Genomic DNA, 12,677 nt, shown 5'->3' with positions numbered 1-12,677 from the left:
TTTGCTCGAACAAGTGAGCTCGATTTTGGCACGCTCGATGTTCGAGCGAACCCAACTAAACAGTTTGGTTCGCTCGGACTCCCAGGGGTAGTCCGAGCGAACATTTGTATTTCGCTCGAACACTGGAAAATCCGAAATTCCCACTTTCGCCAAATTCCTTCGTTGTAAAAAGTGGGAACCAGCTTTGTGAATTCACCCAAGGGGAAGTAGTGTGAAGAGAAAAATGGTCAGAAGGAAGTAGAGATTATCTGCTCAAGGGGAGCATACATTTTTTGACATACAATTTTTGGCAAAGATTTTTGGACTTCAGTTTTTGGATACATTCTTGAATTTTTCTCATGAGTGTTGCCATCAATGCCAAAGGGGGAGATTGTTGGCAAATGCACACTCCAATGAGAAATTTTAGGTGATTGAAGGTATTGTCATTGATGGCAACCTTACAATCATGTGATACCGACAGACAGACACAGGCACCAACACCAACAGATTTTACACCGACATATAGAACACCGACATCGAAAAGAAGAATATTGACACCCTGACCGACAACAATTTTGTATTAATGTATTTTGTAATTAACTGTAAAATCTTTTGTAAAGCTGACATGGCAGATTGTAACATGACTCATATATGTATGAGATCATTGTAGATCATTTTGTAAGAAGCAGAATATGTGAAATATGAATAGAAGGTAGCAAACCTAATATGCAAATTATTGGATAAGGGTTTATGTATGTAGCAGAGCTTAAACTGGTACTGAATTTGGCATAGCAGATGCTAATCTGAAGCAGTACAACACATTGGATTAGTATAATCCATTTTTGTAAGTCAGTGTGACTTCCTTTGTAATTGAGCAGTGAGCTCTAGGCGCTTGGCCTTCTTGCATGTGCAAGTCCCTATTGTAAGAGTAATATTCCCTTATTGGCCAGTAAGCGAATATTGTGGGTTACAAATCCCACCGAGGTTTTTCCCACACCGGGTTTCCTCATTAAAATATTGTGTTATGGTGTGCTTTTCATGTTGTGCTTGTTATTCTTATTTGCTGCATTATTTTTGGTTTACTGGTACACAGTTTTGATAAGCTTTTCATGTTATAAGTTAAGAAATTATTTATACCAGTTAGATACTGATTCACCCCCCCTCTCAGTATCTTTGGGAATCCTAATAGATGTTAGGCCCGCACGGCTAAGGATTTCATGCTGACAGATGAGTTGATGGACATGGTGTTTGCCCATCATCACCAGACACAGGTGTGATGATTTGAATTTATAACATTGTATTTATTAGTCACTTTAAATTTATAATTACATAAATGAATTTTAATTTATACATCGATTTTAATTGAGAAATAATATGCATTTCAGGATGCAGCAGCAGTGTCCCATATTCCTCCCCCGATTACTACAGCTGCAACTTCGATGCCTGACGTATAAATTTTGTAACATGTTAAAATAGAATAGTACACTTTGAATTCAAAAAAAATACAAGATATACTAACTATCTTTAATGCTTGGTCCAATTTTTGATTTGTAGGTGTTGATAGGGGACCAAATGTCCCAGATTGATGACATCACACTCTCAGCGATCGATTTTGGCCTACAAGGCTATACGGTATCATATTTTGTAAAACCCTTTTTATGTATTGTTTTGATGAAATATGTAACTCATTTCATTTTAGATTTTTAAAATTATGTTTAATATATTATCTGTACTAATATCTCATGTTAATTTTGGTTTTTTAGGGTACCCCCTCCGCATCTAGGCCTCGTCCTAAGAAAAAGAATTTCTCGAAGCCGCCAAAACGTGAGAAGAAGGTAATTGAACAAATTTTTAGTTGTACAATTGTTTGAAAATGTTGAAATCAAGTATTAGTTGGGGTTTGTAGATTTATTAGTGTTTTTTTTGTCTATTTTACATGTACAACGACCATTGAGCTATGTGGATTTGTTGAATGCACCTGATTCGCCCGTGGATCAAGAGAGGGTGGAGGTATGTATCTATACTTTATTTTCTTGATTTCATGATTATATGCACGCGTACATGTGAACTTGTGATATATTATAATCTTATAATTTTTTCATACAGGAAATATCCATAGTTGTTTCATCAATGGCGAGCCCTCCTCTATGCATTAGAGAAGCATCTCAGAATCTGATACACTTTTGTTTGATATATTACATTAATTATTTTTAACCTACAATACTTATCATTATATTAATTGTATTTAATCTTTGATCATTTTTTGTATAGGTAATAGTGACAGTTTCTCCATCGATGGTAAGCCATCCTCAGTCCATTGGAGAAGCATCTCAGACACAGGTACATCATTATTCTCTATATTATATCTTTTAAGTGTTTTTGATATATTTATGTTAGTACATTGTATTAATTGTACATTTAATCTATAATAGACCCCTTCGCAGTACAACCATAATGTGGACACTTTTAAGTATGTCATCAAGAAAACTCCTAAGAGTGACAAGGAGAGGAGAGCGAAGACTTAGCTCCTAGATCAACCGATGAGGTAATCTACATTTCAATTGCAAAGGAATTATAGTTAAATGCATAGTTATGTTGTTAATTGTGAACTATTTTCTACAAAAGAATTCTAACTTGGCTTTTGAATTGTAGTTTTGCAACCATCTACAGAGTCGCAAACTGCATCGAAGAGGCTTGATTTTGATGATCCACTACAAGTTTAGGATCATATAGTGTTAGTTTTGGTCATAGAATGACCAATACATGTATTAAGTTCATTATTTTGTATTCGTTGTATTTCGTGGCTATCCTTTTATAAATTTAATTGATCATTTGCCTATGTAATCAACAATATGAATATAAACAACAAAAATATATGATATAAAACATTGCAATTGTGGAATATGATTTGATAAAAAATTTAAAATGTTGAATTAACCCTACAAAACTCCTTGTATTTAGTTAATTATTGTTTATTCGTTGTATTTGGTGGCTTCCCTTTTATAAATTTAAATGAATATTTGCATATGTAATCAACAATATGAATATAACCAACAATATGTGTTTGGTGTGAGAGCACCCTCACGCTCGCAATGGTCAAATTTTGGTTGTCGTGTGCACAAACTGACGTCACGAGTGCATCCGGGTGGGCAGTTTTACACTAGGCATGCTCCTATCATGCATCCCAAAGCACTGGAACGCTGAGAGTCATACCCTACCGGTGTGATCTCTCAAGTGCCTTGAGTCCAAAAAATTGTCAAAATTTGACGGACTATTTCTTCCAATCCAAGACACTTATGATCAATTTGTTTGAACCTGTGGGGTCACGTGAGGCTCCTCTACAATAGCCTATCTTAGTTTTTGATGACTCAGAGCCATTTTCAATTGGTAGCATTTTTTTGCCTGCTGCAAAAACCGTCAGTTGCATGCAATGCAAAGTTGCAGGATTGGCTAGAATTGATTCGGTTCGTCGTGTGTACAAACCGACGTCACAAGCACATCTGGGTGGGCAGGTTTATGCTACACATGCCCCTCTCATGCATCCCAAAGCGCCAGAACGTTGAGAGTCATACCCTACTGGCGCAATGTAAAAGTTGTTTGACAACTTTTTTGACAATAATGACATTTTTTGCTCAAATCGTATCTAGTCACAATCTATGACCCCTATGACCTGATAATGACTCAAATAATTCTCCATGATTATACAAGAATCAAGAATGCTCATGATTGACCTTATCACATCACATATACTCAAAACATAGTCACAAAACATTGACACAAAAAATAGTCACAAAACATTGTCACATATTATTAAAAAATTTGCCTTTAAATAAGGTCAAATTAGCTCTTGACTATTTGAATATACAAAAAAATGTCTTACAAATCATCTCATGGGCTTTTATTCAAAATTTGGCATTACAATATGTGCGATTCAGCTCATCGCCATTTTAATATACAAATTTTGGCATCTACATATGTACAAATCAGCTCATTGCCATTTAAATATACAAAATTATGCCCCTAAACATGTAGAAATAAGCTCATGGGCATTTATATATACAAAAATGAATAGAACAATTCGTCGATGATTTATACAAAATTCTCAAAGTCATTCTACTCTGAACCGTAGAAGCAATCAAGTGAGCCTTTAGGATCGGCTCTAACCCATATTGTGTCAAGTATTGCCTCATGGTCATATTCATGAACTTTTCATAAAATCTTGTTATGAGGTCTACTGGGATACTTCATCAAATGAATATTTGTTGCAACAACAAGGTTAGAGAAATGAAGAATATGTCTATGTGTTTCAAAGTTCTTGAACAACCAAACATCATAATTCTTGATAGAGTATCTCCTAAGCCATGTTCCTATCACAACAACAGACCCTATTGGGTACTCAATACCCTCTCTGTCAATGATTGTGGTTGTCAATTTTCTTTTTGGCTCAACACAACGACACAAATAGTAATCCGTTCCTTCTTCATTGTTCTCTTCTGCAACAATTGCATACACATGACCTGCATTTTATAAAGTGTTAATTAATACCAAAAATAAAGTATGATGTACAACAAAATGAACCAAAAAGAATACTTGCAAAAAAATTAACTCAAAAAATCACCTGAATCCACTAGGTCAGATACATGCTCAAAATCCATTGATGTCTCCATCTGGCTCAATTGTAGTGCTTTGGGAATTTGATATGTATCAATGGGAACCAACGGTGTACAAGAACATTTGTCAACCAACTTTTGTGATTCACATTCTTCCCACAAACAATACATGCATGAAGAGCAAAAACACACCATATGTCTCATATAAATTACCAGTGAACTTGAATTTGAACTCATAAATGAGTGCATGTCACTCGATCCCTGAATTGTACAACAATCTAGATAGTTTTCAATGTTAGATTCAATGATCAACCAAAAATATCTATGAATAATTGACGTACCTAGATTACCTGGACCCATCATAGACTTACACCATCGCACAATTGTTTATGCATCTATCAACTCAACACCACCTTCATACTTCAATTCTTCTCTAGCTAGAGCTCTTTTTACACATGCTTTTGCACCATTGTGCTCTCCCTTACCATGTACAACCTCAATGAAATTCCAAAAATGTTGTACACCGCTTGTCATATGCATCCTTGTCAACCAATAAAACATCTTGCATTCTTGAATTGTGTGGTGCAATTATCGGACCATGTTAAGTATCGGTCGTATCGTATGTTCATTTCCCTTAAATTATCATAGAAAAATTTAAAGCATCCTTGTACAAACTCTGATGAATGAGTACGATCATCACTTATGTAGAAGTGATACTCTCTTACAACCTTTCTATCCTCCTTTGTGCTATCATTTGCATGCATGAATGCTATGTGTACAAAAATAGAAACTTGTGTAGAATGATAATACATAAATTGCACTTTATTTTGAGGTTGTAGTGTATAATTTTCAGCAAAATCAATGATAGAGACAATGGTGGCAAGAGGAAACGTGTCCTTACATAACTTGAATTTCTCGTCTAACTATTGAGCTCTATGTGTATGCATTATGCAGTGGGGCCTTCAATGACCTAAAAACTTCTTTTGAGGCCGTTGAGGATCTTGGGCAACTAAAGCTATGTCTAAATACCCCCGACGCACTATATTAATAACCGCGTGCACGTTGCTAGTCCATAAAATGTTGGCAAACCCAACAGTATTTTTTTCCCATTATGTACTAATAAGTAGCGTGTACACGCTCCTAAGCCTAAAAAATGTTATGGCAGGGTAGTGAACTAATAGGCTTAGCACCCTGTACGCACTTACAAGTAATAAGTACCGCATACGCGCTCTTATGCCTTAAAAATGTTATGGTAGGGAAGTGAACTAATAGGTTCAGTATCGTATACGCACTATTTGTAGTAGAAAAAATGTGAAGGAAAAGGGAGAGAGAGAGTGTGCGGAAGGGAGGGAGGGAGAGAAGGAGGGGGGAGGGAGAGGAAGAGAGAGAGAGAGGGACAAAGGGAGAGGGAGAGAGGGAGAGAAGGAGGGGGAGGGAAAGGAAGAGAGAGAGAGAGAGGGAAGGAGGGAGAGGGAGAGAGAGAGAGAGAGAGAGAGAGAGAGAGAGAGAGAGAGAGAGAGAGAGAGAGAGAGAGAGAGAGAGAAGAAGGAGGGGAGGGAGAGGAAGAGAGAGAGAGGGAAGGAGGGAGAGGGAGAGAGAGAGAGGGGGGAGGGAGGGAAGGAGGGAGAGGGAGAGGGAGAGAGAGAGGGGAAGGGGGGACAGAGGGAGAGAAGAAGGGGTATGGAGGAAGGGAAAAGGGGAGAGAGGGAGAGAGAGGTAGAGGGAGGTAGAGAGAGAGAGAGAGGGAGGGAGGAGGGAGAGAGAGAGCGAGAGGGAGAGAGAAAGACCATAACGACACCATATGGAGTCCTAAGGGGTCAAATAGTGTCCTAAGGGGTCGTTGGAGACCATATGACCCCTTAGGACACCATATGACCCCTAACGACACCAAATAGTGTTCTAAGGGGTCATAGAACACCATATGACCCTTTAGAACACTATATGGTGTTGTTATGGGTTGTATGGTGTCCCAAGGGGTCATATGGCATCCTATGACCCCTTAGGACACCATATGGTGTTGTTATGGGTTGTATGATGTCTTAAGGGGTCATATGGTGTGCTAAGGAATCACAAGACACCATATGATCTCTTAAGAAATTTTTTTACCTCTAATGACACCTAAGGGGTCATATGGTGGGCTAATAAAATGATATATTATTTAAAGTTATGAATAGAACATCATACAATAGAACATCGATAGTTTAGTTTTGATATAGCTAAGTTAGACCATTGTCAACATAAGAGAGACTCCAAGCAAACAAACAATGAGGCTTCACTAAAAAGAAAGTGTAAGAGCTTGACCTAACCTTAAGAGTATTGCCTTTTTAAAACATATGATGCTATTAAATTTGCAAGGTTATAGGACTGATCTCGATTATGACTATAGGAATTACACACTTGATTTCTTTCATGGGTATGTACCCTTCCAAGCCTTTTGACAAGTGATGGTCATCATATACTACCACTTCCATGCTTACAATAAACTTTAATTTCTTTAGGTGACAGGCGTTGTGTAACAACATGGGAACTCTCACATACCCACCACTATCATTCTCTAGGACATCATCTGTGTTACTCTCCCTCTTTCTCTTCCTACCGGTTGTTTCCTTCTGAAAAACATATTGCAGGTACCTTTGACTCATCATTTTGCTTTGTTGACACTATTTTCCACATCTGCTCTGCTCATTAAAAACACATTCAAGAAGAATATTGTTGCAGGTTTCCTTATTTGTCACGGTAATGCACCAGTGGTTCAATTTTAGACCCTTCTTCCTCCTATTCAATATACACACACAAATCCATCAGTCAATTTTGTTAGGAGAGCATACATGATAAAAATCAAAGAGGAAGTTGCAGACAAGAAATAAATTTACTTACTTCTATAGAAGTGCATGCATAGTTGCAGTGGGGTATGGAGGGAGGGAGGGAGAGAAGAAGAGAGAGAGAGAGGGGTGGGGTATGGAGGAAGGGAGAAGGGAAGAGAGGGAGAGAGAGGGGGATGGAGAGAGAGGGGGATAGAGGGAGAGAGAGAGAGAGAGAGGGAGAGAAAGAGAGGCACCTTGTATGTGCTTGAGAGGGGGAGACAATATACTTATATGTGTGTATATATATACGTAATATATTATATATTATTATATACATATATATATATATATATAAATATTATATATTATATATAAAAATTATATATTATATGTATATACACATATTATATATACAATATCATATTATACACACACCCAAAATTTAAACAAACATAGCGTGTATGTGCTATTTATAGTAAACATAGCGCGTACGAGTTGTTTATAGTAAACATAGCGCATACACATTGTTTATAGTAAACATAGCGCATATGCGTTGTTTATAGTAAACATAGCGCATACACAATTCTTACACCATAAGTACCTCGTATGCGCTTTTTATACCATAAGTACTCCGTACGTGCTTTTGACTGTTTAGGCTTGGAAATAGGCCTGGATGACAAAGCTATGGTTTGGAAGTTTGATTTCCCTCCATTGCCCTCATTTTTGACGTGTTTTATTTTATCAACTTGGTTTATCGACTTTGTAATCATTAGGTTTACACTTCATCAAGTGGGTATTTCTAAAATTGCCACCATATTTTCACCCATCTTCTGAGCTTTCTAACCATATAATTTTTTTTAAAATTTGAACAACAATAACATATTATTATTGATTTCTTTTACCAGTGTCTCTATAGTTCTCACAGACATAGGTGCACCATTTTTTTAATAACTTTTGATATACTTATGAAAATTTAAAAAACTTTATATATTATTGTAGTGCACTTGATTCCTTACAATTTAAAAAAAATAAATTTGTATTTTCAATTTGTTTAGTTTAACTTATGATTTGCGCACAAACAGGTACCTAATTTTCAGGATGTGCTTGATTTGGAAAAATCATAAAAAAAATATACTCAACAAAAAATTACAAAAAATACAAATCTTCTAGTGCTCACTCTTAACTATCTTCCTTCCAAAGGATTTGTAAAAATACTAGATCTAACTATGACTTTTTTGATGCGCACATCATACACTGTTATTTTTTAAATAAAAAATCAGTGTCCATTTTTTGTGCTCGAAGGATTTGACCCCCTTAATCTTATCCAATTTTGAAAAAGTTTAGTAGTTTGTAAACTAGATTCTCTGTACATATACACAACAAGTATATGAAACTATCAACTATGTTTATATGCGTATAATCATTATAATTTATTTAAACTATTCATTCAATCATATTTGCATTCAATTACCTTTCCCTTGTCTCCAACTGCACTACCATCTATCCTGAATCACACAGCCTCGCACTCATGCTACTTGTGCCCTACAAGAGTAAAATAAGATATACATGAAAGTTACTACATAATCTAATTAATACCAATATAAATAATGAGCATGTATGTACAATAAAATACAAACGACTAGGTGCAATAATATATGTACCGTAAAGCTATCAAGGCCAAATGAAATTGCCGTCAAGGTGCCCTCTTGGATCTATATCAACTCCTCCTCTATAATCAACTGTTAAATAGACCATGTAAATAAAAATTAGTACTTAATATTATCTAGATTATAAATATTCATTTAAAATATAGAATGAACTGTGAAAATACAAATCTTACCACTACATTATCAATGTATGATGAAGGTGCCTCCTCGCCTCTAGCATGCGAGGACTCTCCAGGGTATCCTCTAGTATGTGTCTAAAAATTAGTACTTAATATTATCTAGATTATAAATATTCATTTAAAATATAGAATGAACTGTGAAAATACAAATCTTACCACTACATCATCAATGTATGATGAAGGTGCCTCCTCGCCTCTAGCATGAGAGGACTCTCCAAGGTATCCTCTAGTATGTGTCATAACATCTGGTGCATCGTGCATCTCATGCACCTCATAATCTACAATGTGTGCAGGAGGATCAACAGGCTGTCCAACTGGACCCAAGCATATGTGCCCACACATGACACAACTATGGGGCACACAAATGTGTGGAGCCGAGGAGGACATGTCAACACCACTAGATGCACCGCTACCATCAAAAGTAGGCTGAATTACTGCCCCAACTTGAGAAACCAAAATTCTACTCAAAGAGTGAATAACCGATATGGTCTATGATGCCGCCTCATAAATGATATCTGGATGCTGCACTGGAGGTGGGGGATCAACAGGAGGAGGGTGACATATGGGCCCTGGACTACTCTGACTGCCCCAGGTCTATTTTGGGGCATACCTAAACCCACACCCTGGAAAGGTTGGATGTGAAAGTAGTTCACATGTTTTCCTAAAATAAACTCAGCATACAATTTTTTGATGAAGTAGAAGGGGACATCAAGATTGTTGTTGGGTGGTTTATCGAAAACCATCCACCAACGATCCCAAAATTTTGTCACAATACCATCATTTGTGCACCATTTAATAGAAAGTTTTATTTTTTAGGGATCTATGGGTTGACTAGTGTGGGGATTCTCAAACAATGAGGCGATAGCGGCTTTGGATATCTCGAGATCCTTGATCTCCTTATAGGACAAGCCATCCGCATATTGTTCCCTCATAGAATCTCGCCACAAAAGAGAGACATTCCGCTCCTCAATGACGGTTTCTATACTCTTTATGATCGACGTGAGGGGATCAAACATTGGGTTCAGGTGAGGGATCCTACGATAGACATCTGCAATCCACCTCAATTGGTTCAATTTTTGTGCAATTAAATCCTGAATTGAGGGGGGGTTTGGCAAAGGAGGGTTTTGTGCAGGAGGGTTTGGTTGTTGTGGTTGTGGTTGATCAATGTTTTCACTATTATCCCCCATTTTTAACCTAATTGAATGTAAACAAATGAATTTAGTTAAAAAATTTGAACAATTTTGTATTTCATTTAAAAAAACATAGTTTTCATTAAAAAAACATATTTTGAATGAAAAAACAAATAAACATTAAAAAAAATACAAAAAATTGAATGAAAATGATGAAAAACAATAAAAAACCTACCTTTTAATGTATTTTTTTAGCAAATTTGGGTCAAACACCCGAATATCAAGTTCAACCAGATATCGCATTTTAAAAAATCGTGCAACATGTGGGTGAAAAATAACTCATGGGCTGTCACAATCGACTTATATTGTCTTAGAAAATCGAATATATGATAAAATTGGATATTTGATTTTTATACTTTAATTATTTTAAAATAACATTATATTATATAATGTAATAATATATTATATAATGTGTCCAAGGGGTTGAGCTTAACTAGTTAAAACACTGGGTTCTCACTGGGGAGACTGAAGTTCAACTCCCAATAGGGACATCTAAAATGAATTCTAAGTTGTGAATCTTGGCCTTCCATAAAAATGGGGAAGGTCTAGGGTCAATCTAATCAAACATAATAATAATAATAATAATTCAAAATACTACGGCTTCGGCCTATTACCTACCAAAAAAAATAAAAATAAATTAAATATAATGTAATAATATAATATATTATATATATTATATATTATATATTATATATTATTTATTATATAATATATTATTATATTATATAATAATATATTATTATATAATATATTATTATATAATATAATAATATATTATTATATAATATAATAATATATTATTATATTATATATTATATAATATTAGATTATAAAATATAATAATATATAATGTAATATAATAATATATTATATATTATATATTATATATTATATTATATATATATATACAGAACAAAAGTGGCAAACCATTGATATATATATTAATAAGATAATTGATTCAAGAGCTCAATAGGGAAAGAATTAGGAAGAAAACCCTAAATCCTTGCTCAGATACAATGAACAAAGAGGAAAAGAGGCTATGAGAAGGAGCCCCCCAAAGATCTGAAGAGAGAGATAGAACCTATCCATAGTATAAGCCTCATAGAGGCCAAATTTAGAGTAGCGGGTCGAGACAAGTCCAAAAGAAACCTTAAAAAACTACCCCCACAACCGGTTATCATGAAAACTTGGAAAGCAAAATTCTAGATGTCGGAACACTGTAGAGCTACCACGACCGGTTACTGGTTATGTTATACCGGAACTTTGATACCAGTATGTTGTCCTCTTAACTAGTTCATAAAAGAGCCTCCATTACCGGTACTAGTTGGTTGAATAACAAGATGACTCCACTATTGGTTCTGTTATATCGGTGGAAATAAATGAATAGACCAACACCGGTAAAAACAAGGAGCAGTAAAAAAATTTCAGGTCATATCGATTTCTAATAGATTTCCTTACACATCAAAATGGAGCATATTCTAAGCAGCAAAAAATAGAGCCATAATTATTTTACTCGTCCATGGTTGCATCACCCTAGGTTTGAATTTTAGGGGCATCAAAGGTTGGAATATTTACCTCCCATTGCACTAACACTGCATCTTCTTGAGGGCGACGAAGGACCTCCCAGATATTGACCTTCGTGTGTTGTCACAGTCTGACATCTCTCGAAGGGGTCAATGCGATCTTTTCCCACTCCTCTATCACTTCGGGCTGAGAGGAGGTAGTCCATCCCAAGGCCTCATCCTGCACTGGTGTGTTGAGGTCTGGCACCCTATCTGGAGCCCGTCCCCTTTCCACCGATTACGAAATTGGCAGACTGGGATCAACATTTTCTATTTCTAGGATCACCATGAGAGCCCCAACTTTGATTCTGACTCTGTGCACAATATGCTCATCCAATTGTCTGCCAAATTACTGTAGGTTGTTCTTCACATGGCAAAAGTTTTGTCATTCGAGGGCATGCTTGATTCGGTCATAAAGCACCATGTAAGCATGGTTGGATTGAATAGAATATCGTGGAAATAGGCCCCCAAGGAGATCCGACCCCTACCATAGATTATAATTGACCAAGGTTTCATGGAACGAGTCAAGTGCAAGCACATCATGTCTTACCAACTTAAAAAACACAAGTTCAAGAAGAGGAATTTTTTTGGACATCAGAGTGTTGGACATAAAGGAACTAAGAAGTTGATAGGGAAAAAGAATTCTTTTGGCTTGAGGGGACAAAATCTCCTCACCAATGAAATCT

The sequence above is a fragment of the Cryptomeria japonica genome, chromosome 5, assembly GCF_030272615.1.
Source record: "Cryptomeria japonica chromosome 5, Sugi_1.0, whole genome shotgun sequence".
NCBI lineage: Eukaryota > Viridiplantae > Streptophyta > Pinopsida > Cupressales > Cupressaceae > Cryptomeria > Cryptomeria japonica.
Note: the sequence above shows the minus strand (reverse complement) of the source record.